The sequence below is a fragment of the Triturus cristatus genome, chromosome 4_2 (genome assembly GCF_964204655.1).
Source record: "Triturus cristatus chromosome 4_2, aTriCri1.1, whole genome shotgun sequence".
NCBI classification, from domain to species: Eukaryota; Metazoa; Chordata; class Amphibia; order Caudata; family Salamandridae; genus Triturus; species Triturus cristatus.
Window position 1 is genome coordinate 4,505,638 of NC_140586.1, and position 22,914 is coordinate 4,528,551.

Consider the following 22,914-nt stretch of genomic DNA (forward strand, 5'->3'; position numbering starts at 1 on the left):
TAAGAGTTAAGACCTTAACCAGTAGGCCAGAGTAAGAGTTAAGACCTTAACCTGTAGGCCATAGTACGAGTCTAAGACCTTAGCTATTAGGTCAGAGTAAGAGTTAAGACCTTAGCTATTAGGCCAGAGTAAGAATTAAGACCTTATCCAGTAGGCCAGAATAAGAGTTAAGACCTTAACCTGTAGGCCAGAGTACAAGTCTAAGACCTTAGCTATTAGGCCAGAGTAAGAGTTAAGACCATAGCTATTAGGCCAGAGTAAGAATTAAGACCTTAGCTATTAGGCCAGAGTAATAGTTAAGACCTTAACCATTAGGCCAGAGTACGAGTCTAAGACCTTAGCTATTAGGCCAGAGTAAGAGTGAAGACCTTAACCAGTAGGCCAGAGTAGGAGTTAAGACCTTAACCATTAGGCCAGAGTACGAGTCTAAGACCTTAGCTATTAGGCCAGAGAACGAGTGTAAGACCTTAGTTATTAGGCCAGAGTAAGATTTAAGACCTTAATCAGTAGGCCAGAGTAAGAGTTAAGACCTTAACCAGTAGGCCAGAGTACGAGTCTAAGACCTTAGCTATTAGGCCAGAGTAAGAGTTAAGACCTTAGCTATTAGGCCAGAGTAAGAGTTAAGACCTTAACCATTAGGCCAGAGTATGAGTCTAAGACCTTAGCTATGAGGCCAGAGTAAGAGTTAAGACCTTAGCTATTAGGCCAGAGTAAGAGTTAAGACCTTAACCAGTAGGCCAGAGTGTGAGTCTAAGACCTTAGCTATTAGGCCAGAGTAAGAGTTAAGACCTTAGCTATTAGGCCAGAGTATGAGTTAAGACCTTAACCATTAGGCCAGAGAAAGAGATAAGACCTTAACCAGTAGGCCAGAGTAAGAGTTAAGACCTTAACCATTAGGCCAGAGTACGAGTCTAAGACGTTAGCTATTAGGCCAGAGTAAGAGTTAAGACCTTAACCAGTAGGCCAGAGTAAGAGTTAAGACCTTAACCAGTAGGCCAGAGTACAAGTCTAAGACCTTAGCTATTAGGCCAGAGTAAGAGTTAAGACCTTAACCAGTAGGCCAGAGTAAGAGTTAAGACCGTAACCTGTAGGCCATAGTACGAGTCTAAGACCTTAGCTATTAGGCCAGAGTAAGAGTTAAGACCTTAGCTATTACGCCAGAGTAAGAGTTAAGACCTTACCCAGTAGGCCAGTGTAAGAGTTAAGACCTTAACCTGTAGGCCATAGTACGAGTCTAAGACCTTAGCTATTAGGCCAGAGTAAGAGTTAAGACCTTAGCTATTAGGGCAGAGTAAGAGTTTAGACCTTAACCAGTAGACCGACCAGAGTAAGAGTTAACACCTTAACCTGTAGGCCAGAGTACGAGTCTAAGACCTTAGTTATTAGGCCAGAGTAAGAGTTAAGACCTTAGCTATTAGGCCAGAGTAAGAGTTAAGACCTTAACCATTAGGCCAGAGTACGAGTCTAAGACCTTAGCTATTAGGCCAGAGTAAGAGTGAAGACCTTAACCAGGAGGCCAGAGTAAGAGTTAAGACCTTAGCTATTAGGCCAGAGTAAGAGTTGAGACCTTAACCATTAGACCAGAGTACAAGTCTAAGACCTTAGCTATTAGGCCAGAGTACGAGTCTAAGACCTTAGCTATTAGGCCAGAGTAAGATTTAAGACCTTAACCAGTAGGCCAGAGCAAGAGTTAAGACCTTAACCTGTAGGCCAGAGTACGAGTCTAAGACCTTAGCTATTAGGCCAGAGTAAGAGTTAAGACCTTAGCTATTAGGCCACAGTAAGAGTTAAGACCTTAACCATTAGGCCAGTGTACGAGTCTAAGACCTTATCTATTAGGCCAGAGTATGAGTCTAAGACCTTACCTATTAGGCCAGAGTAAGAGTTAAGACCTTAAACATTAGGCCAGAGTACGAGTCTAAGACCTTAGCTATTAGGCCAGAGTAAGAGTTAAGACCTTAACCAGTAGGCCAGAGTAAGAGTTAAGAGCTTAGCTATTAGGCCAGAGTAAGAGTTAAGACCTTAACCAGTAGGCCAGAGTACGAGTCTAATACCTTAGCTATTAGGCCAGAGTAAGAGTAAATACCTTAACCTGTAGGCCATAGTACGAGTCTAAGACCTTAGCTATTAGGCCAGAGTAACAGTTAAGACCTTAACCAATAGGCCAGAGTAAGAGTTAAGACCTTAACCTGTAGGCTATAGTACGAGTCTAAGACCTTAGCTATTAGGCCAGAGTAAGAGTTAAGACCTTAACCAGTTGGCCAGAGTAAGAGTTAAGACCTTAACCTGTAGGCCATAGTACGAGTCTAAGACCTTAGCTATTAGGGTAGAGTAAGAGTTAAGACCTTAGCTATTAGGCCAGAGTAAGAGTTAAGACCTTAACCAGTAGGCCAGAGTAATAGTTAAGACCTTAACCTGTAGGCCAGAGTACGAGTCTAAGACCTTAGCTATTAGGCCAGAGTAAGACTTAAGACCTTAGCTATTAGGCCAGAGTAAGAGTTAAGACCTTAGCTGTTAGGCCAGAGTAAGAGTTAAGACCTTAACCATTAGGCCAGAGTACGAGTCTAAGACCTTAGCTATTAGGCCAGAGTAAGAGTGAAGACCTTAACCAGGAGGCCAGAGTAAGAGTTAAGACCTTAGCTATTAGGCCAGAGTAAGAGTTAAGACCTTAACCATTAGGCCAGAGTACAAGTCTAAGACCTTAGCTATTAGGCCACAGTACGAGTCTAAGACCTTAGCTATTAGGCCAGAGTAAGAGTTAAGACCTTAACCAGTAGGCCAGAGTAAGAGTTAAGACCTTAACCTGTAGGCCAGAGTACGAGTCTAAGACCTTAGCTATTAGGCCAGAGTAAGAATTAAGACCTTAGCTATTAGGCCAGAGTAAGAGTTAAGACCTTAACCAATAGGCCAGAGTACGAGTCTAAGACCTTAGCTATCAGGCCAGAGTAATAGTTGAGACCTTAGCTATTAGGCCAGAGTAAGAGTTAAGACCTTAACCAGTAGGCCAGAGTACGAGTCTAAGACGTTAGCTATTAGGCCAAAGTAAGAGTTAAGACCTTAGCTATTAGGAAAGTGTAAGAGTTAAGACCTTAACCAGTAGGCCAGAGTATGAGTCTAAGACCTTAGCTATTAGGCCAGAGTAAGAGTTAAGACCTTAGCTATTAGACCAGAGTAAGAGTTAAGACCTTAACCAGTAGGCCAGATTACGAGTCTAAGTCCTTAGCTATTAGGCCAGAGTAAGAGTTAAGACCTTAACCAGTAGGCCAGAGTAAGAGTTAAGACCTTAACCATTAGGCCAGAGAAAGAGCTAAGACCTAGGCCAGAGTAAGAGTTAAGACCTTAACCAGTAGGCCAGGGTAAGAGTTAAGACCTTAAACATTAGGCCAGAGTAAGAGTTAAGACCTTAACCATTAGGCCAGTGTACGAGTCTAAGACCTTATCTATTAGGCCAGAGTACGAGTCTAAGACCTTACCTATTAGGCCAGAGTAAGAGTTAAGACCTTAAACATTAGGCCAGAGTACGAGTCTAAGACCTTAGCTATTAGGCCAGAGTAAGAGTTAAGACCTTAACCAGTAGGCCAGAGTAAGAGTTAAGAGCTTAGCTATTAGGCCAGAGTAAGACTTAAGACCTTAGCTATTAGGCCAGAGTAAGAGTTAAGACCTTAGCTGTTAGGCCAGAGTAAGAGTTAAGACCTTAACCATTAGGTCAGAGTATGAGTCTAAGACCTTAGCTATTAGGCCAGAGTACGAGTCTAAGACCTTAGCTATTTGGCCAGAGTAAGAGTTAAGACCTTAACCAGTAGGCCAGAGTAAGAGTTAAGACCTTAACCAGTAGGCCAGAGTAAGAGTTAAGACCTTAGCTATTAGGCCAGAGTAAGAGTTAAGACCGTAACCAGTAGGCCATCGTAAGAGTTAAGACCTTAACCAGAAGGCCAGAGTAAGAGTTAAGACCTTAGCTATTAAGCCAGAGTAAGAGTTAAGACCTTAACCAGTAGGCCAGAGTATGAGTCTAAGACCTTAGCTATTAGGCCAGAGTAAGAGTTAAGACCTTAACCTGTAGGCCATAGTACGAGTCTAAGACCTTAGCTATTAGGCCAGAGTAAGAGTTAAGACCTTAACAAGTAGGCCAGAGTAAGAGTTAAGACCTTAACCTGTAGGCCATAGTACGAGTCTAAGACCTTAGCTATTAGGCCAGAGTAAGAGTTAAGACCTTAACCAGTAGGCCAGAGTAACAGTTAAGACCTTAACCTGTAGGCCATAGTACGAGTCGAAGACCTTAGCTATTAGGCCAGAGTAAGAGTTAAGACCTTAGCTATTAGGCCAGAGTAAGAGTTAAGACCTTAACCAGTAGGCCAGAGTAAGAGTTAAGACCATAACCTGTAGGCCAGAGTACGAGTCTAAGACCATAGCTATGAGGCCAGAGTAAGAGTTAAGACTTTAGCTATTACGCCAGAGTGAGAGTTAAGACCTTAACCAGTAGGCCAGAGTACGAGTCTAAGACCTTAGCTATTAGGCCAGAGTAAGAGTTAAGACCTTAGCTATTAGGCCAGAGTAAGAGTTAAGACCTTAACCAGTAGGCCAGAGTATGAGTCTATGACCTTAGCTATTAGGCCAGGGTAAGAGTTAAGACCTTAGCTATTAGGCCATAGTAAGAGTTAAGACCTTAACCATTAGGCCATAGTACGAGTCTAAGACCTTAGCTATTAGGCCAGAGGAAGAGTTAAGACCTTAACCAGTAGGCCAGAGTAAGAGTTAAGACCTTAACCATTAGGCCTGAGAAAGAGTTAAGACCTTAACCAGTAGGCCAGAGTAAGAGTTAAAACCTTAACCAGTAGGCCAGAATAAGAGTTAAGACCTTAACCAGCAGTCCAGAGTAAGAGTTAAGACCTTAACCAGTAGGCCAGAGTAAGAGTTAAGACCTTAACCTGTAGGCCATAGTACGAGTCTAAGACCTTAGCTATTAGGTCAGAGTAAGAGTTAAGACCTTAGCTATTAGGCCAGAGTAAGAATTAAGACCTTATCCAGTAGGCCAGAATAAGAGTTAAGACCTTAACCTGTAGGCCAGAGTACAAGTCTAAGACCTTAGCTATTAGGCCAGAGTATGTCAAGAATTCCTGTCATACAAGGGAAACACACCCTTATGTAAACAGGAGAGCTGTTACATAACTCAAGGGAAACACGCCCTTATGTAAACAGGAGAGCTGTTACATAACTCAAGGGAAACACGCCCTTATGTAAACAGGAGAGCTGTTACATAACTCAAGGAAAACACGCCCTATAAAGGGAGGAACCGGGAGGTACAAGGCTGTCGGATATTGTGTTTACACCGACGTACCTGCTTCATGAAGAGCAGTGTTCCGGAGTGGTGCTCCAGTAAGGCAAGAACGGAGGTAGGTCGAGTCGTTACTCCCTGGGCCGTGTCTTGCCCCATCGTCACCTGTGAAGGACCCGGAAGCTCTACCGGTCAACCATTGAGCTTCGCTTTTTGACTCGGCTGAGTCCAAGCGCAGTGGCGCTTTTGCTGGTTGGAGTCGTAACTCCCAGCCCGACCAGAGACACAGGGACTGCCAGCCGTAACGCACACCAGGAGGTGTTTGCCGCGTTACAGACTCGGAAGTCCACAGGATCGATCGAGCGGCTGCTCTCGGTTCAGTCTTCTTGCTTGTGATTGGGGTATCGGTGACGCATCACCAGGAGGTGACTCCGCGTCCCGGTGCAGTCTGAGGAAGAGGTTGAGCGGCTGCTCCCTTCAGGTAGAGACCCCGGCTAGGTGTTTCCCTGACTCCTCGATTCTCCCCAACACTCTTCGTGCCCCTCACAGCCTACCGATTGGCATTGTCGGCCATTTCATTTCTGCCCTCTGTTGGCATACGCCGGGATCGGCGTATATGCAGAGGACGGTTAGGACCATCCGTGCTGTGGGCTGGTAACGTACTTAGCATGGAGGATTCCAGTGACTATAACTTTTGTTTGTTCTTTGTATTTTATTTGCCTTCATTAAAAGAACTAACCCTTCACAAGTGGTTGCGTCCTCATTGTCGTGTCTGTTAAACGATCCTGAGACGTTCAGGGCGTTACAAAATATCCGACCTTAATAACACTAACTGTCTCCCGGTCGATAACAGACATGGCAACACTTGATGATGTGCTGGCTGCTTTAGCGGCCATGCAAGTTGAAGTGGCTGCCTCTAGGCAAGAAACAGCCGATGTAAAAGCCAGACTGGATGCTATCCAATTGGACCCGCTCACGCCCAGCACCTCCCTCACGAACCAGACCCCTGCGGTAGTAGTGGAAATGCCGGTAGCCATCCCCTTGGCAACACCAGAGAGGTACAGTGGGGATCCTAACACAGTGCAGGTATTCCTCACACAAGTGGCGCTACATTTATCGTGCAAACCAAAGGCATTCCCCACGAGTCAGGCTCGTGTGGCTTTCCTTATATCCTATTTGTCTGGAAACGCGGCACAATGGGCCGTACCTCTGGTGAGCAGGGATGACCCCCTCTTATGTGATTGGGGTGCTTTTCGCGAGGAATTCCTGAAGGTATTCGACAGAAGGGCTGACTCGTACACGGCGGACCGTGAAATGCTTGAGTTGAGACAGGGATCCAACGACCTGGTGCAGTATCTCAACGCGTTCCGAAGGCTGGTTGCGGAAACCAAGTGGCCTGTTGCTAAACAGACGGCGCTCTTCCATCAAGGGCTGTGCGATGAGCTCAAGGACGCCGTGGCTCATATTGACCCTCAACCCAAGACATGTGAGGGCCTTATCAACCTGGTATTACGGCTGGAACATAGGCTAAGTGAAAGAAAGGGGGATCATGGGAGAAAAGGAAAATCCCTTCCATCCTATGTGACGGTGGGAAGTCCTGAAACTTCCACCGCATCCAAGGGAGAACCCATGGACATCAGCGCAATACGAGCGAGCCTCACAGCCACGGAGAAAGAGTCACGCCGTAAACAAGGATTGTGCCTATATTGTGGCAAAAAAGGCCACTACGTGCGTGAATGCCCTGCCAAACCGAAGACGTCACGTTATCGGGCCAACCGGTCAGTAACAGCCGTGGTGGACATACCGGCGGAAAACTAGAGGACTCCAAGACCAGAGAAGGGGCATCTCGGAGTCACTCATCCATCCCTTCACTTTCCAACTCGGTCACTAAGGGACAACGACACCTGTTTATCACGGTGCACGTGGGAGTGCATGACCAGTGGATACCCGTTGTGGCCATGGTGGATTCAGGGGCCACTGGCATGTTTATGGACCACAACGAGGCATGCAGGCTAGGGCTAGTGCTTCTTCCCAAAGCAGTACCCGAAGACGTCTATGCGGTAGACGGAAGGCGATTGGTGACGGGGCCCATCGGACAGCACACGGGGGTCCTTCCGATGAGATATGGGAGGAACCATTTGGAACAAATCGATTTTAACATCATCCGAGCGCCCCAATATGGCGTCATATTGGGATTGCCGTGGCTACAGAAACACAACCCCTTTGTGGATTGGCCAACACATCGCATCGAAATGACGTCACCGTATTGCATCCTGCATTGTGGAATAAGAACGGAATCCCTTGACGCAGATGAGAGCGGGAGTCAGACGGTGGCTACAGCGGCAGAAAAAGATGTGGCTCTCCCCCAGGCTTATCACAGTTTTGAGGATGTATTTGATGAGGTGAAGGCGGAAGTGCTACCACCACATAGACAGTTTGACTGCCAGATCGACCTGGTGCCAGGGGCCAGCGTTCCCAGCGGCAGGCTGTATGCCCTGACGGAGCCTGAAAACGTGCATCTCCGGGGGTACCTGGATAAACTCCTCAAGCTAGGATTCATCCGCCCGTCCAAGTCTCCGGCCGCCTCGCCACTCTTCTTCATCCCGAAGGCTAATGGGGAGCTGAGAGCCTGTGTGGACTTTAGGGCATTGAATGCGATAACCATAAAAAATCGGTACCCCTTGCCTCTCATCAGTGTACTTCTGGAACAGGTCAAGAAAGCTCGTATCTACACCAAGTTGGATTTGAAAGGGGCATACCATCTGGTGCGCATGAGGGACGGAGACGAGTGGAAGACCGCCTTTAAGACCAGGTTCGGCCTTTTTGAGTACCTCGTCATGCCGTTCGGTCTGTGCAACGCCCCGGCAGCCTTTCAGTACTTTTTGAATGAGGTATTCAGAGAGGAGTTGGATATCTACGTGGTCGTATATATCGACGACATCCTCATCTATTCGTCCAGTGTGGAGGAGCATGTACACCACGTCAAAGCTGTGCTCCAAAAGCTGAGGGAAAACATGCTGTTTTGTAAACTCAGCAAGTGTGACTTCCACGTCACATCCGTGGAATTCCTCGGAGTGATGCTGAGTCCAGAGGGACAGGAGATGGCAGAACGAAAGATCAAGGCGGTGAAAGAATGGCCGGTGCCCCAAAGCGTGAAGGACGTCCAAAGTTTCATTGGCTTCGCCAACTTTTACAGGCGGTTTATAGATGGATTTTCAGGAGTGGTGGCCCCAATCACACAGCTGCTGAGGAAGTCCAAGGAGTTTGTCTGGTCCCCTGAAGCGAACAAAGCCTTTAAGGCTGGTAACGTACTTAGCATGGAGGATTCCAGTGACTATAACTTTTGTTTGTTCTTTGTATTTTATTTGCCTTCATTAAAAGAACTAACCCTTCACAAGTGGTTGCGTCCTCATTGTCGTGTCTGTTAAACGATCCTGAGACGTTCAGGGCGTTACAGAGTAAGAGTTAAGACCATAGCTATTAGGCCAGAGTAAGAATTAAGACCTTAGCTATTAGGCCAGAGTAATAGTTAAGACCTTAACCATTAGGCCAGAGTACGAGTCTAAGACCTTAGCTATTAGGCCAGAGTAAGAGTGAAGACCTTAACCAGTAGGCCAGAGTAGGAGTTAAGACCTTAACCATTAGGCCAGAGTACGAGTCTAAGACCTTAGCTATTAGGCCAGAGAACGAGTGTAAGACCTTAGTTATTAGGCCAGAGTAAGATTTAAGACCTTAATCAGTAGGCCAGAGTAAGAGTTAAGACCTTAACCAGTAGGCCAGAGTACGAGTCTAAGACCTTAGCTATTAGGCCAGAGTAAGAGTTAAGACCTTAGCTATTAGGCCAGAGTAAGAGTTAAGACCTTAACCATTAGGCCAGAGTATGAGTCTAAGACCTTAGCTATGAGGCCAGAGTAAGAGTTAAGACCTTAGCTATTAGGCCAGAGTAAGAGTTAAGACCTTAACCAGTAGGCCAGAGTGTGAGTCTAAGACCTTAGCTATTAGGCCAGAGTAAGAGTTAAGACCTTAGCTATTAGGCCAGAGTATGAGTTAAGACCTTAACCATTAGGCCAGAGAAAGAGATAAGACCTTAACCAGTAGGCCAGAGTAAGAGTTAAGACCTTAACCATTAGGCCAGAGTACGAGTCTAAGACGTTAGCTATTAGGCCAGAGTAAGAGTTAAGACCTTAACCAGTAGGCCAGAGTAAGAGTTAAGACCTTAACCAGTAGGCCAGAGTACAAGTCTAAGACCTTAGCTATTAGGCCAGAGTAAGAGTTAAGACCTTAACCAGTAGGCCAGAGTAAGAGTTAAGACCGTAACCTGTAGGCCATAGTACGAGTCTAAGACCTTAGCTATTAGGCCAGAGTAAGAGTTAAGACCTTAGCTATTACGCCAGAGTAAGAGTTAAGACCTTACCCAGTAGGCCAGTGTAAGAGTTAAGACCTTAACCTGTAGGCCATAGTACGAGTCTAAGACCTTAGCTATTAGGCCAGAGTAAGAGTTAAGACCTTAGCTATTAGGGCAGAGTAAGAGTTTAGACCTTAACCAGTAGACCGACCAGAGTAAGAGTTAACACCTTAACCTGTAGGCCAGAGTACGAGTCTAAGACCTTAGTTATTAGGCCAGAGTAAGAGTTAAGACCTTAGCTATTAGGCCAGAGTAAGAGTTAAGACCTTAACCATTAGGCCAGAGTACGAGTCTAAGACCTTAGCTATTAGGCCAGAGTAAGAGTGAAGACCTTAACCAGGAGGCCAGAGTAAGAGTTAAGACCTTAGCTATTAGGCCAGAGTAAGAGTTGAGACCTTAACCATTAGACCAGAGTACAAGTCTAAGACCTTAGCTATTAGGCCAGAGTACGAGTCTAAGACCTTAGCTATTAGGCCAGAGTAAGATTTAAGACCTTAACCAGTAGGCCAGAGCAAGAGTTAAGACCTTAACCTGTAGGCCAGAGTACGAGTCTAAGACCTTAGCTATTAGGCCAGAGTAAGAGTTAAGACCTTAGCTATTAGGCCACAGTAAGAGTTAAGACCTTAACCATTAGGCCAGTGTACGAGTCTAAGACCTTATCTATTAGGCCAGAGTACGAGTCTAAGACCTTACCTATTAGGCCAGAGTAAGAGTTAAGACCTTAAACATTAGGCCAGAGTACGAGTCTAAGACCTTAGCTATTAGGCCAGAGTAAGAGTTAAGACCTTAACCAGTAGGCCAGAGTAAGAGTTAAGAGCTTAGCTATTAGGCCAGAGTAAGAGTTAAGACCTTAACCAGTAGGCCAGAGTACGAGTCTAATACCTTAGCTATTAGGCCAGAGTAAGAGTAAATACCTTAACCTGTAGGCCATAGTACGAGTCTAAGACCTTAGCTATTAGGCCAGAGTAAGAGTTAAGACCTTAACCAATAGGCCAGAGTAAGAGTTAAGACCTTAACCTGTAGGCTATAGTACGAGTCTAAGACCTTAGCTATTAGGCCAGAGTAAGAGTTAAGACCTTAACCAGTTGGCCAGAGTAAGAGTTAAGACCTTAACCTGTAGGCCATAGTACGAGTCTAAGACCTTAGCTATTAGGGTAGAGTAAGAGTTAAGACCTTAGCTATTAGGCCAGAGTAAGAGTTAAGACCTTAACCAGTAGGCCAGAGTAATAGTTAAGACCTTAACCTGTAGGCCAGAGTACGAGTCTAAGACCTTAGCTATTAGGCCAGAGTAAGACTTAAGACCTTAGCTATTAGGCCAGAGTAAGAGTTAAGACCTTAGCTGTTAGGCCAGAGTAAGAGTTAAGACCTTAACCATTAGGTCAGAGTATGAGTCTAAGACCTTAGCTATTAGGCCAGAGTACAAGTCTAAGACCTTAGCTATTTGGCCAGAGTAAGAGTTAAGACCTTAACCAGTAGGCCAGAGTAAGAGTTAAGACCTTAACCAGTAGGCCAGAGTAAGAGTTAAGACCTTAGCTATTAGGCCAGAGTAAGAGTTAAGACCGTAACCAGTAGGCCAGCGTAAGAGTTAAGACCTTAACCAGAAGGCCAGAGTAAGAGTTAAGACCTTAGCTATTAGGCCAGAGTAAGAGTTAAGACCTTAACCAGTAGGCCAGAGTATGAGTCTAAGACCTTAGCTATTAGGCCAGAGTAAGAGTTAAGACCTTAACCTGTAGGCCATAGTACGAGTCTAAGACCTTAGTGATTAGGCCAGAGTAAGAGTTAAGACCTTAACCAGTAGGCCAGAGTAAGAGTTAAGACCTTAACCTGTAGGCCATAGTACGAGTCTAAGACCTTAGCTATTAGGCCAGAGTAAGAGTTAAGACCTTAACCAGTAGGCCAGAGTAAGAGTTAAGACCTTAACCTGTAGGCCATAGTACGAGTCTAAGACCTTAGCTATTAGGCCAGAGTAAGAGTTAAGACCTTAGCTATTAGGCCAGAGTAAGAGTTAAGACCTTAACCAGTAGGCCAGAGTAAGAGTTAAGACCATAACCTGTAGGCCAGAGTACGAGTCTAAGACCATAGCTATGAGGCCAGAGTAAGAGTTAAGACTTTAGCTATTACGCCAGAGTAAGAGTTAAGACCTTAACCAGTAGGCCAGAGTACGAGTCTAAGACCTTAGCTATTAGGCCAGAGTAAGAGTTAAGACCTTAGCTATTAGGCCAGAGTAAGAGTTAAGACCTTAACCAGTAGGCCAGAGTATGAGTCTATGACCTTAGCTATTAGGCCAGGGTAAGAGTTAAGACCTTAGCTATTAGGCCATAGTAAGAGTTAAGACCTTAACCATTAGGCCATAGTACGAGTCTAAGACCTTAGCTATTAGGCCAGAGGAAGAGTTAAGACCTTAACCAGTAGGCCAGAGTAAGAGTTAAGACCTTAACCATTAGGCCCGAGAAAGAGTTAAGACCTTAACCAGAAGGCCAGAGTAAGAGTTAAGACCTTAACCAGTAGGCCAGAATAAGAGTTAAGACCTTAACCAGCAGGCCAGAGTAAGCGTTAAGACCTTAACCAGTAGGCCAGAGTAAGAGTTAAGACCTTAACCTGTAGGCCATAGTACGAGTCTAAGACCTTAGCTATTAGGTCAGAGTAAGAGTTAAGACCTTAGCTATTAGGCCAGAGTAAGAATTAAGACCTTATCCAGTAGGCCAGAGTAAGAGTTAAGACCTTAACCTGTAGGCCAGAGTACAAGTCTAAGACCTTAGCTATTAGGCCAGCGTAAGAGTTAAGACCATAGCTATTAGGCCAGAGTAAGAATTAAGACCTTAGCTATTAGGCCAGAGTAATAGTTAAGACCTTAACCATTAGGCCAGAGTACGAGTCTAAGACCTTAGCTATTAGGCCAGAGTAAGAGTGAAGACCTTAACCAGTAGGCCAGAGTAGGAGTTAAGACCTTAACCATTAGGCCAGAGTACGAGTCTAAGACCTTAGCTATTAGGCCAGAGTACGAGTGTAAGACCTTAGTTATTAGGCCAGAGTAAGATTTAAGACCTTAACCAGTAGGCCAGAGTAAGAGTTAAGACCTTAACCAGTAGGCCAGAGTAAGAGTTAAGACCCTAACCTGTAGGCCATAGTACGAGTCTAAGACCTTAGCTATTAGGCCAGAGTAAGAGTTAAGACCTTAACCAGTAGGCCAGAGTAAGAGTTAAGACCTTAACCTGTAGGCCATAGTACGAGTCTAAGACCTTAGCTATTAGGCCAGAGTAAGAGTTAAGACCTTAGCTATTAGGCCAGAGTAAGAGTTAAGACCTTAACCAGTAGGCCAGAGTAAGAGTTAAGACCATAACCTGTAGGCCAGAGTACGAGTCTAAGACCATAGCTATGAGGCCAGAGTAAGAGTTAAGACTTTAGCTATTACGCCAGAGTAAGAGTTAAGACCTTAACCAGTAGGCCAGAGTACGAGTCTAAGACCTTAGCTATTAGGCCAGAGTAAGAGTTAAGACCTTAGCTATTAGGCCAGAGTAAGAGTTAAGACCTTAACCAGTAGGCCAGAGTATGAGTCTATGACCTTAGCTATTAGGCCAGGGTAAGAGTTAAGACCTTAGCTATTAGGCCATAGTAAGAGTTAAGACCTTAACCATTAGGCCATAGTACGAGTCTAAGACCTTAGCTATTAGGCCAGAGGAAGAGTTAAGACCTTAACCAGTAGGCCAGAGTAAGAGTTAAGACCTTAACCATTAGGCCAGAGAAAGAGTTAAGACCTTAACCAGTAGGCCAGAGTAAGAGTTAAGACCTTAACCAGTAGGCCAGAATAAGAGTTAAGACCTTAACCAGCAGGCCAGAGTAAGCGTTAAGACCTTAACCAGTAGGCCAGAGTAAGAGTTAAGACCTTAACCTGTAGGCCATAGTACGAGTCTAAGACCTTAGCTATTAGGTCAGAGTAAGAGTTAAGACCTTAGCTATTAGGCCAGAGTAAGAATTAAGACCTTATCCAGTAGGCCAGAGTAAGAGTTAAGACCTTAACCTGTAGGCCAGAGTACAAGTCTAAGACCTTAGCTATTAGGCCAGAGTAAGAGTTAAGACCATAGCTATTAGGCCAGAGTAAGAATTAAGACCTTAGCTATTAGGCCAGAGTAATAGTTAAGACCTTAACCATTAGGCCAGAGTACGAGTCTAAGACCTTAGCTATTAGGCCAGAGTAAGAGTGAAGACCTTAACCAGTAGTCCAGAGTAGGAGTTAAGACCTTAACCATTAGGCCAGAGTACGAGTCTAAGACCTTAGCTATTAGGCCAGAGTACGAGTGTAAGACCTTAGTTATTAGGCCAGAGTAAGATTTAAGACCTTAACCAGTAGGCCAGAGTAAGAGTTAAGACCTTAACCAGTAGGCCAGAGTACGAGTCTAAGACCTTAGCTATTAGGCCAGAGTAAGAGTTAAGACCTTAGCTATTAGGCCAGAGTAAGAGTTAAGACCTTAACCATTAGGCCAGAGTATGAGTCTAAGACCTTAGCTATTAGGCCAGAGTAAGAGTTAAGACCTTAGCTATTAGGCCAGAGTAAGAGTTAAGACCTTAACCAGTAGGCCAGAGTGTGAGTCTAAGACCTTAGCTATTAGGCCAGAGTAAGAGTTAAGACCTTAACCATTAGGCCAGAGAAAGAGATAAGACCTTAACCAGTAGGCCAGAGTAAGAGTTAAGACCTTAACCAGTAGGCCAGAGTGAGAGTTAAGACCTTAACCATTAGGCCAGAGTACGAGTCTAAGACGTTAGCTATTAGGCCAGAGTAAGAGTTAAGACCTTAACCAGTAGGCCAGAGTAAGAGTTAAGACCTTAACCAGTAGGCCAGAGTACAAGTATAAGACCTTAACTATTAGGCCAGAGTAAGAGTTAAGACCTTAACCAGTAGGCCAGAGTAAGAGTTAAGACCGTAACCTGTAGGCCATAGTACAAGTCTAAGACCTTAGCTATTAGGCCAGAGTAAGAGTTAAGACCTTAGCTATTACACCAGAGTAAGAGTTAAGACCTTACCCAGTAGGCCAGTGTAAGAGTTAAGACCTTAACCTGTAGGCCATAGTACGAGTCTAAGACCTTAGCTATTAGGCCAGAGTAAGAGTTAAGACCTTAGCTATTAGGCCAGAGTAAGAGTTAAGACCTTAACCAGTAGGCCAGAGTAAGAGTTAAGACCATAACCTGTAGGCCAGAGTACGAGTCTAAGACCATAGCTATGAGGCCAGAGTAAGAGTTAAGACTTTAGCTATTACGCCAGAGTAAGAGTTAAGACCTTAACCAGTAGGCCAGAGTACGAGTCTAAGACCTTAGCTATTAGGCCAGAGTAAGAGTTAAGACCTTAGCTATTAGGCCAGAGTAAGAGTTAAGACCTTAACCAGTAGGCCAGAGTATGAGTCTATGACCTTAGCTATTAGGCCAGGGTAAGAGTTAAGACCTTAGCTATTAGGCCATAGTAAGAGTTAAGACCTTAACCATTAGGCCATAGTACGAGTCTAAGACCTTAGCTATTAGGCCAGAGGAAGAGTTAAGACCTTAACCAGTAGGCCAGAGTAAGAGTTAAGACCTTAACCATTAGGCCCGAGAAAGAGTTAAGACCTTAACCAGAAGGCCAGAGTAAGAGTTAAGACCTTAACCAGTAGGCCAGAATAAGAGTTAAGACCTTAACCAGCAGGCCAGAGTAAGCGTTAAGACCTTAACCAGTAGGCCAGAGTAAGAGTTAAGACCTTAACCTGTAGGCCATAGTACGAGTCTAAGACCTTAGCTATTAGGTCAGAGTAAGAGTTAAGACCTTAGCTATTAGGCCAGAGTAAGAATTAAGACCTTATCCAGTAGGCCAGAGTAAGAGTTAAGACCTTAACCTGTAGGCCAGAGTACAAGTCTAAGACCTTAGCTATTAGGCCAGCGTAAGAGTTAAGACCATAGCTATTAGGCCAGAGTAAGAATTAAGACCTTAGCTATTAGGCCAGAGTAATAGTTAAGACCTTAACCATTAGGCCAGAGTACGAGTCTAAGACCTTAGCTATTAGGCCAGAGTAAGAGTGAAGACCTTAACCAGTAGGCCAGAGTAGGAGTTAAGACCTTAACCATTAGGCCAGAGTACGAGTCTAAGACCTTAGCTATTAGGCCAGAGTACGAGTGTAAGACCTTAGTTATTAGGCCAGAGTAAGATTTAAGACCTTAACCAGTAGGCCAGAGTAAGAGTTAAGACCTTAACCAGTAGGCCAGAGTAAGAGTTAAGACCCTAACCTGTAGGCCATAGTACGAGTCTAAGACCTTAGCTATTAGGCCAGAGTAAGAGTTAAGACCTTAACCAGTAGGCCAGAGTAAGAGTTAAGACCTTAACCTGTAGGCCATAGTACGAGTCTAAGACCTTAGCTATTAGGCCAGAGTAAGAGTTAAGACCTTAGCTATTAGGCCAGAGTAAGAGTTAAGACCTTAACCAGTAGGCCAGAGTAAGAGTTAAGACCATAACCTGTAGGCCAGAGTACGAGTCTAAGACCATAGCTATGAGGCCAGAGTAAGAGTTAAGACTTTAGCTATTACGCCAGAGTAAGAGTTAAGACCTTAACCAGTAGGCCAGAGTACGAGTCTAAGACCTTAGCTATTAGGCCAGAGTAAGAGTTAAGACCTTAGCTATTAGGCCAGAGTAAGAGTTAAGACCTTAACCAGTAGGCCAGAGTATGAGTCTATGACCTTAGCTATTAGGCCAGGGTAAGAGTTAAGACCTTAGCTATTAGGCCATAGTAAGAGTTAAGACCTTAACCATTAGGCCATAGTACGAGTCTAAGACCTTAGCTATTAGGCCAGAGGAAGAGTTAAGACCTTAACCAGTAGGCCAGAGTAAGAGTTAAGACCTTAACCATTAGGCCAGAGAAAGAGTTAAGACCTTAACCAGTAGGCCAGAGTAAGAGTTAAGACCTTAACCAGTAGGCCAGAATAAGAGTTAAGACCTTAACCAGCAGGCCAGAGTAAGCGTTAAGACCTTAACCAGTAGGCCAGAGTAAGAGTTAAGACCTTAACCTGTAGGCCATAGTACGAGTCTAAGACCTTAGCTATTAGGTCAGAGTAAGAGTTAAGACCTTAGCTATTAGGCCAGAGTAAGAATTAAGACCTTATCCAGTAGGCCAGAGTAAGAGTTAAGACCTTAACCTGTAGGCCAGAGTACAAGTCTAAGACCTTAGCTATTAGGCCAGAGTAAGAGTTAAGACCATAGCTATTAGGCCAGAGTAAGAATTAAGACCTTAGCTATTAGGCCAGAGTAATAGTTAAGACCTTAACCATTAGGCCAGAGTACGAGTCTAAGACCTTAGCTATTAGGCCAGAGTAAGAGTGAAGACCTTAACCAGTAGGCCAGAGTAGGAGTTAAGACCTTAACCATTAGGCCAGAGTACGAGTCTAAGACCTTAGCTATTAGGCCAGAGTACGAGTGTAAGACCTTAGTTATTAGGCCAGAGTAAGATTTAAGACCTTAACCAGTAGGCCAGAGTAAGAGTTAAGACCTTAACCAGTAGGCCAGAGTACGAGTCTAAGACCTTAGCTATTAGGCCAGAGTAAGAGTTAAGACCTTAGCTATTAGGCCAGAGTAAGAGTTAAGACCTTAACCATTAGGCCAGAGTATGAGTCTAAGACCTTAGCTATTAGGCCAGAGTAAGAGTTAAGACCTTAGCTATTAGGCCAGAGTAAGAGTTAAGACCTTAACCAGTAGGCCAGAGTGTGAGTCTAAGACCTTAGCTATTAGGCCAGAGTAAGAGTTAAGACCTTAACCATTAGGCCAGAGAAAGAGATAAGACCTTAACCAGTAGGCCAGAGTAAGAGTTAAGACCTTAACCAGTAGGCCAGAGTGAGAGTTAAGACCTTAACCATTAGGCCAGAGTACGAGTCTAAGACGTTAGCTATTAGGCCAGAGTAAGAGTTAAGACCTTAACCAGTAGGCCAGAGTAAGAGTTAAGACCTTAACCAGTAGGCCAGAGTACAAGTATAAGACCTTAACTATTAGGCCAGAGTAAGAGTTAAGACCTTAACCAGTAGGCCAGAGTAAGAGTTAAGACCGTAACCTGTAGGCCATAGTACAAGTCTAAGACCTTAGCTATTAGGCCAGAGTAAGAGTTAAGACCTTAGCTATTACACCAGAGTAAGAGTTAAGACCTTACCCAGTAGGCCAGTGTAAGAGTTAAGACCTTAACCTGTAGGCCATAGTACGAGTCTAAGACCTTAGCTATTAGGCCAGAGTAAGAGTTAAGACCTTAGCTATTGGGCCAGAGTAAGAGTTTAGACCTTAACCAGTAGACCGACCAGAGTAAGAGTTAACACCTTAACCTGTAGGCCAGAGTACGAGTCTAAGACCTTAGTTATTAGGCCAGAGTAAGAGTTAAGACCTTAGCTATTAGGCCAGAGTAAGAGTTAAGACCTTAACCATTAGGCCAGAGTACGAGTCTAAGACCTTAGCTATTAGACCAGAGTAAGAGTGAAGACCTTAACCAGGAGGCCAGAGTAAGAGTTAAGACCTTAGCTATTAGGCCAGAGTAAGAGTTAAGACCTTAATCATTAGGCCAGAGTACAAGTCTAAGACCTTAGCTATTAGGCCAGAGTACGAGTCTAAGACCTTAGCTATTAGGCCAGAGTAAGAGTTAAGACCTTAACCAGTAGGCCAGAGTAAGAGTTAAGACCTTAACCTGTAGGCCAGAGTACGAGTCTAAGACCTTAGCTATTAGGCCAGAGTAAGAGTTAAGACCTTAGCTATTAGGCCAGAGTAAGAGTTAAGACCTTAACCATAGGCCAGAGTACGAGTCTAAGACCTTAGCTATTAGGCCAGAGTAAAAGTTGAGACCTTAGCTATTATGCCAGAGTAAGAGTTAAGACCTTAACCAGTAGGCCAGAGTACGAGTCTAAGACGTTAGCCATTAGGCCAAAGTAAGAGTTAAGACCTTAACCAGTAGGCCAAAGTAAGAGTTAAGACCTTAACCAGTAGGCCAGAGTAAGAGTTAAGACCTTAGCTATTAGGCCAGAGTAAGAGTTAAGACCGTAACCAGTAGGCCAGCGTAAGATTTAAGACCTTAACCAGAAGGCCAGAGTAAGAGTTAAGACCTTAGCTATTAGGCCAGAGTAAGAGTTAAGACCTTAACCAGTAGGCCAGAGTATGAGTCTAAGACCTTAGCTATTAGGCCAGACTAAGAGTTAAGACCTTAACCTGTAGGCCATAGTACGAGTCTAAGACCTTAGCGATTAGGCCAGAGTAAGAGTTAAGACCTTAACCAGTAGGCCAGAGTAAGAGTTAAGACCTTAACCTGTAGGCCATAGTACGAGTCTAAGACCTTAGCTATTAGGCCAGAGTAAGAGTTAAGACCTTAACCAGTAGGCCAGAGTAAGAGTTAAGACCTTAACCTGTAGGCCATAGTACGAGTCTAAGACCTTAGCTATTAGGCCAGAGTAAGAGTTAAGACCTTAGCTATTAGGCCAGAGTAAGAGTTAAGACCTTAACCAGTAGGCCACAGTAAGAGTTAAGACCATAACCTGTAGGCCAGAGTACGAGTCTAAGACCATAGCTATGAGGCCAGAGTAAGAGTTAAGACTTTAGCTATTATGCCAGAGTAAGAGTTAAGACCTTAACCAGTAGGCCAGAGTACGAGTCTAAGACCTTAGCGATTAGGCCAGAGTAAGAGTTAAGACCTTAGCCATTAGGCCAGAGTAAGAGTTAAGACCTTAACCAGTAGGCCAGAGTATGAGTCTATGACCTTAGCTATTAGGCCATGGTAAGAGTTAAGACCTTAGCTATTAGGCCATAGTAAGAGTTAAGACCTTAACCATTAGGCCATAGTACGAGTCTAAGACCTTAGCTATTAGGCCAGAGGAAGAGTTAAGACCTTAACCAGTAGGCCAGAGTAAGAGTTAAGACCTTAACCATTAGGCCAGAGAAAGAGTTAAGACCTTAACCAGTAGGCCAGAGTAAGAGTTAGTTAAGACCTTAACCAGTAGGCCAGAATAAGAGTTAAGACCTTAACCAGCAGGCCAGAGTAAGCGTTAGGACCTTAACCAGTAGGCCAGAGTAAGAGTTAAGACCTTAACCTGTAGGCCATAGTACGAGTCTAAGACCTTAGCTATTAGGTCAGAGTAAGAGTTAAGACCTTAGCTATTAGGCCAGAGTAAGAATTAAGACCTTAGCTATTAGGCCAGAGTAATACTTAAGACCTTAACCATTAGGCCAGAGTACGAGTCTAAGACCTTAGCTATTAGGCCAGAGTAAGAGTGAAGACCTTAACCAGTAGGCCAGAGTAGGAGTTAAGACCTTAACCATTAGGCCAGAGCACGAGTCTAAGACCTTAGCTATTAGGCCAGAGTACGAGTGTAAGACCTTAGTTATTAGGCCAGAGTAAGATTTAAGACCTTAACCAGTAGGCCAGAGTAAGAGTTAAGACCTTAACCAGTAGGCCAGAGTACGAGTCTAAGACCTTAGCTATTAGGCCAGAGTAAGAATTAAGACCTTAGCTATTAGGCCAGAGTAAGAGTTAAGACCTTAACCATTAGGCCAGAGTATGAGTCTAAGACCTTAGCTATTAGGCCAGAGTAAGAGTTAAGACCTTAGCTATTAGGCCAGAGTAAGAGTTAAGACCTTAACCAGTAGGCCAGAGTGTGAGTCTAAGACCTTAGCTATTAGGCCAGAGTAAGAGTTAAGACCTTAGCTATTAGGCCAGAGTAAGAGTTAAGACCTTAACCATTAGGCCAGAGAAATAGATAAGACCTTAACCAGTAGGCCAGAGTAAGAGTTAAGACCTTAACCAGTAGGCCAGAGTAAGAGTTAAGACCTTAACCATTAGGCCAGAGTACGAGTCTAAGACGTTAGCTATTAGGCCAGAGTAAGAGTTAAGACCTTAACCAGTAGGCCAGAGTAAGAGTTAAGACCTTAACCAGTAGGCCAGAGTACAAGTCTAAGACCTTAACTATTAGGCCAGAGTAAGAGTTAAGACCTTAACCAGTAGGCCAGAGTAAGAGTTAAGACCGTAACCTGTAGGCCATAGTACGAGTCTAAGACCTTAGCTATTAGGCCAGAGTAAGAGTTAAGACCTTAGCTATTACGCCAGAGTAAGAGTTAAGACCTTACCCAGTAGGCCAGTGTAAGAGTTAAGACCTTAACCTGTAGGCCATAGTACGAGTCTAAGACCTTAGCTATTAGGCCAGAGTAAGAGTTAAGACCTTAGCTATTAGGCCAGAGTAAGAGTTTAGACCTTAACCAGTAGACCGACCAGAGTAAGAGTTAACACCTTAACCTGTAGGCCATAGTACGAGTCTAAGACCTTAGTTATTAGGCCAGAGTAAGAGTTAAGACCTTAGCTATTAGGCCAGAGTAAGAGTTAAGACCTTAACCATTAGGCCAGAGTACGAGTCTAAGACCTTAGCTATTAGACCAGAGTAAGAGTGAAGACCTTAACCAGGAGGCCAGAGTAAGAGTTAAGACCTTAGCTATTAGGCCAGAGTAAGAGTTAAGACCTTAACCATTAGGCCAGAGTACAAGTCTAAGACCTTAGCTATTAGGCCAGAGTACGAGTCTAAGACCTTAGCTATTAGGCCAGAGTAAGAGTTAAGACCATAACCAGTAGGCCAGAGTAAGAGTTAAGACCTTAACCTGTAGGCCAGAGTACGAGTCTAAGACCTTAGCTATTAGGCCAGAGTAAGAGTTAAGACCTTAGCTATTAGGCCAGAGTAAGAGTTAAGACCTTAACCATAGGCCAGAGTACGAGTCTAAGACCTTAGCTATTAGGCCAGAGTAAGAGTTGAGACCTTAGCTATTATGCCAGAGTAAGAGTTAAGACCTTAACCAGTAGGCCAGAGTATGAGTCTAAGACCTTAGCTATTAGGCCAGAGTAAGAGTTAAGACCTTAGCTATTAGGCCAGAGTAAGATTTAAGACCTTAACCAGTAGGCCAGATTACGAGTCTAAGTCCTTAGCTATTAGGCCAGAGTAAGAGTTAAGACCTTAACCAGTAGGCCAGAGTAAGAGTTAAGACCTTAACCATTAGGCCAGAGAAAGAGCTAAGACCTAGGCCAGAGTAAGAGTTAAGACCTTAACCAGTAGGCCAGGGTAAGAGTTAAGACCTTAAACATTAGGCCAGAGTAAGAGTTAAGACCTTAACCATTAGGCCAGTGTACGAGTCTAAGACCTTATCTATTAGGCCAGAGTACGAGTCTAAGACCTTAGCTATTAGGCCAGAGTAAGAGTTAAGACCTTAAACATTAGGCCAGAGTACGAGTCTAAGACCTTAGCTATTAGGCCAGAGTAAGAGTTAAGACCTTAACCAGTAGGCCAGATTACGAGTCTAAGTCCTTAGCTATTAGGCCAAAGTAAGAGTTAAGACCTTAGCTATTAGGCCAGAGTAAGAGTTAAGACCTTAACCAGTAGGCCAGAGTATGAGTCTATGACCTTAGCTATTAGGCCAGGGTAAGAGTTAAGACCTTAGCTATTAGGCCATAGTACGAGTTAAGACCTTAACCATTAGGCCATAGTACGAGTCTAAGACCTTAGCTATTAGGCCAGAGGAAGGGTTAAGACCTTAACCAGTAGGCCAGAGTAAGAGTTAAGACCTTAACCATTAGGCCAGAGAAAGAGTTAAGACCTTAACCAGTAGGCCAGAATAAGAGTTAAGACCTTAACCAGCAGGCCAGAGTAAGAGTTAAGACCTTAACCAGTAGGCCAGAGTACGAGTCTAAGACCTTAGCTATTAGGCCAGAGTAAGAGTTAAGACCTTAACCAGTAGGCCAGAGTAAGAGTTAAGACCGTAACCTGTAGGCCATAGTACGAGTCTAAGACCTTAGCTATTAGGTCAGAGTAAGAGTTAAGACCTTAGCTATTAGGCCAGAGTAAGAATTAAGACCTTATCCAGTAGGCCAGAGTAAGAGTTAAGACCTTAACCTGTAGGCCAGAGTACAAGTCTAAGACCTTAGCTATTAGGCCAGAGTAAGAGTTAAGACCATAGCTATTAGGCCAGAGTAAGAATTAAGACCTTAGCTATTAGGCCAGAGTAATAGTTAAGACCTTAACCATTAGGCCAGAGTACGAGTCTAAGACCTTAGCTATTAGGCCAGAGTAAGAGTGAAGACCTTAACCAGTAGGCCAGAGTAGGAGTTAAGACCTTAACCATTAGGCCAGAGTACGAGTCTAAGACCTTAGCTATTAGGCCAGAGTACGAGTGTAAGACCTTAGTTATTAGGCCAGAGTAAGATTTAAGACCTTAACCAGTAGGCCAGAG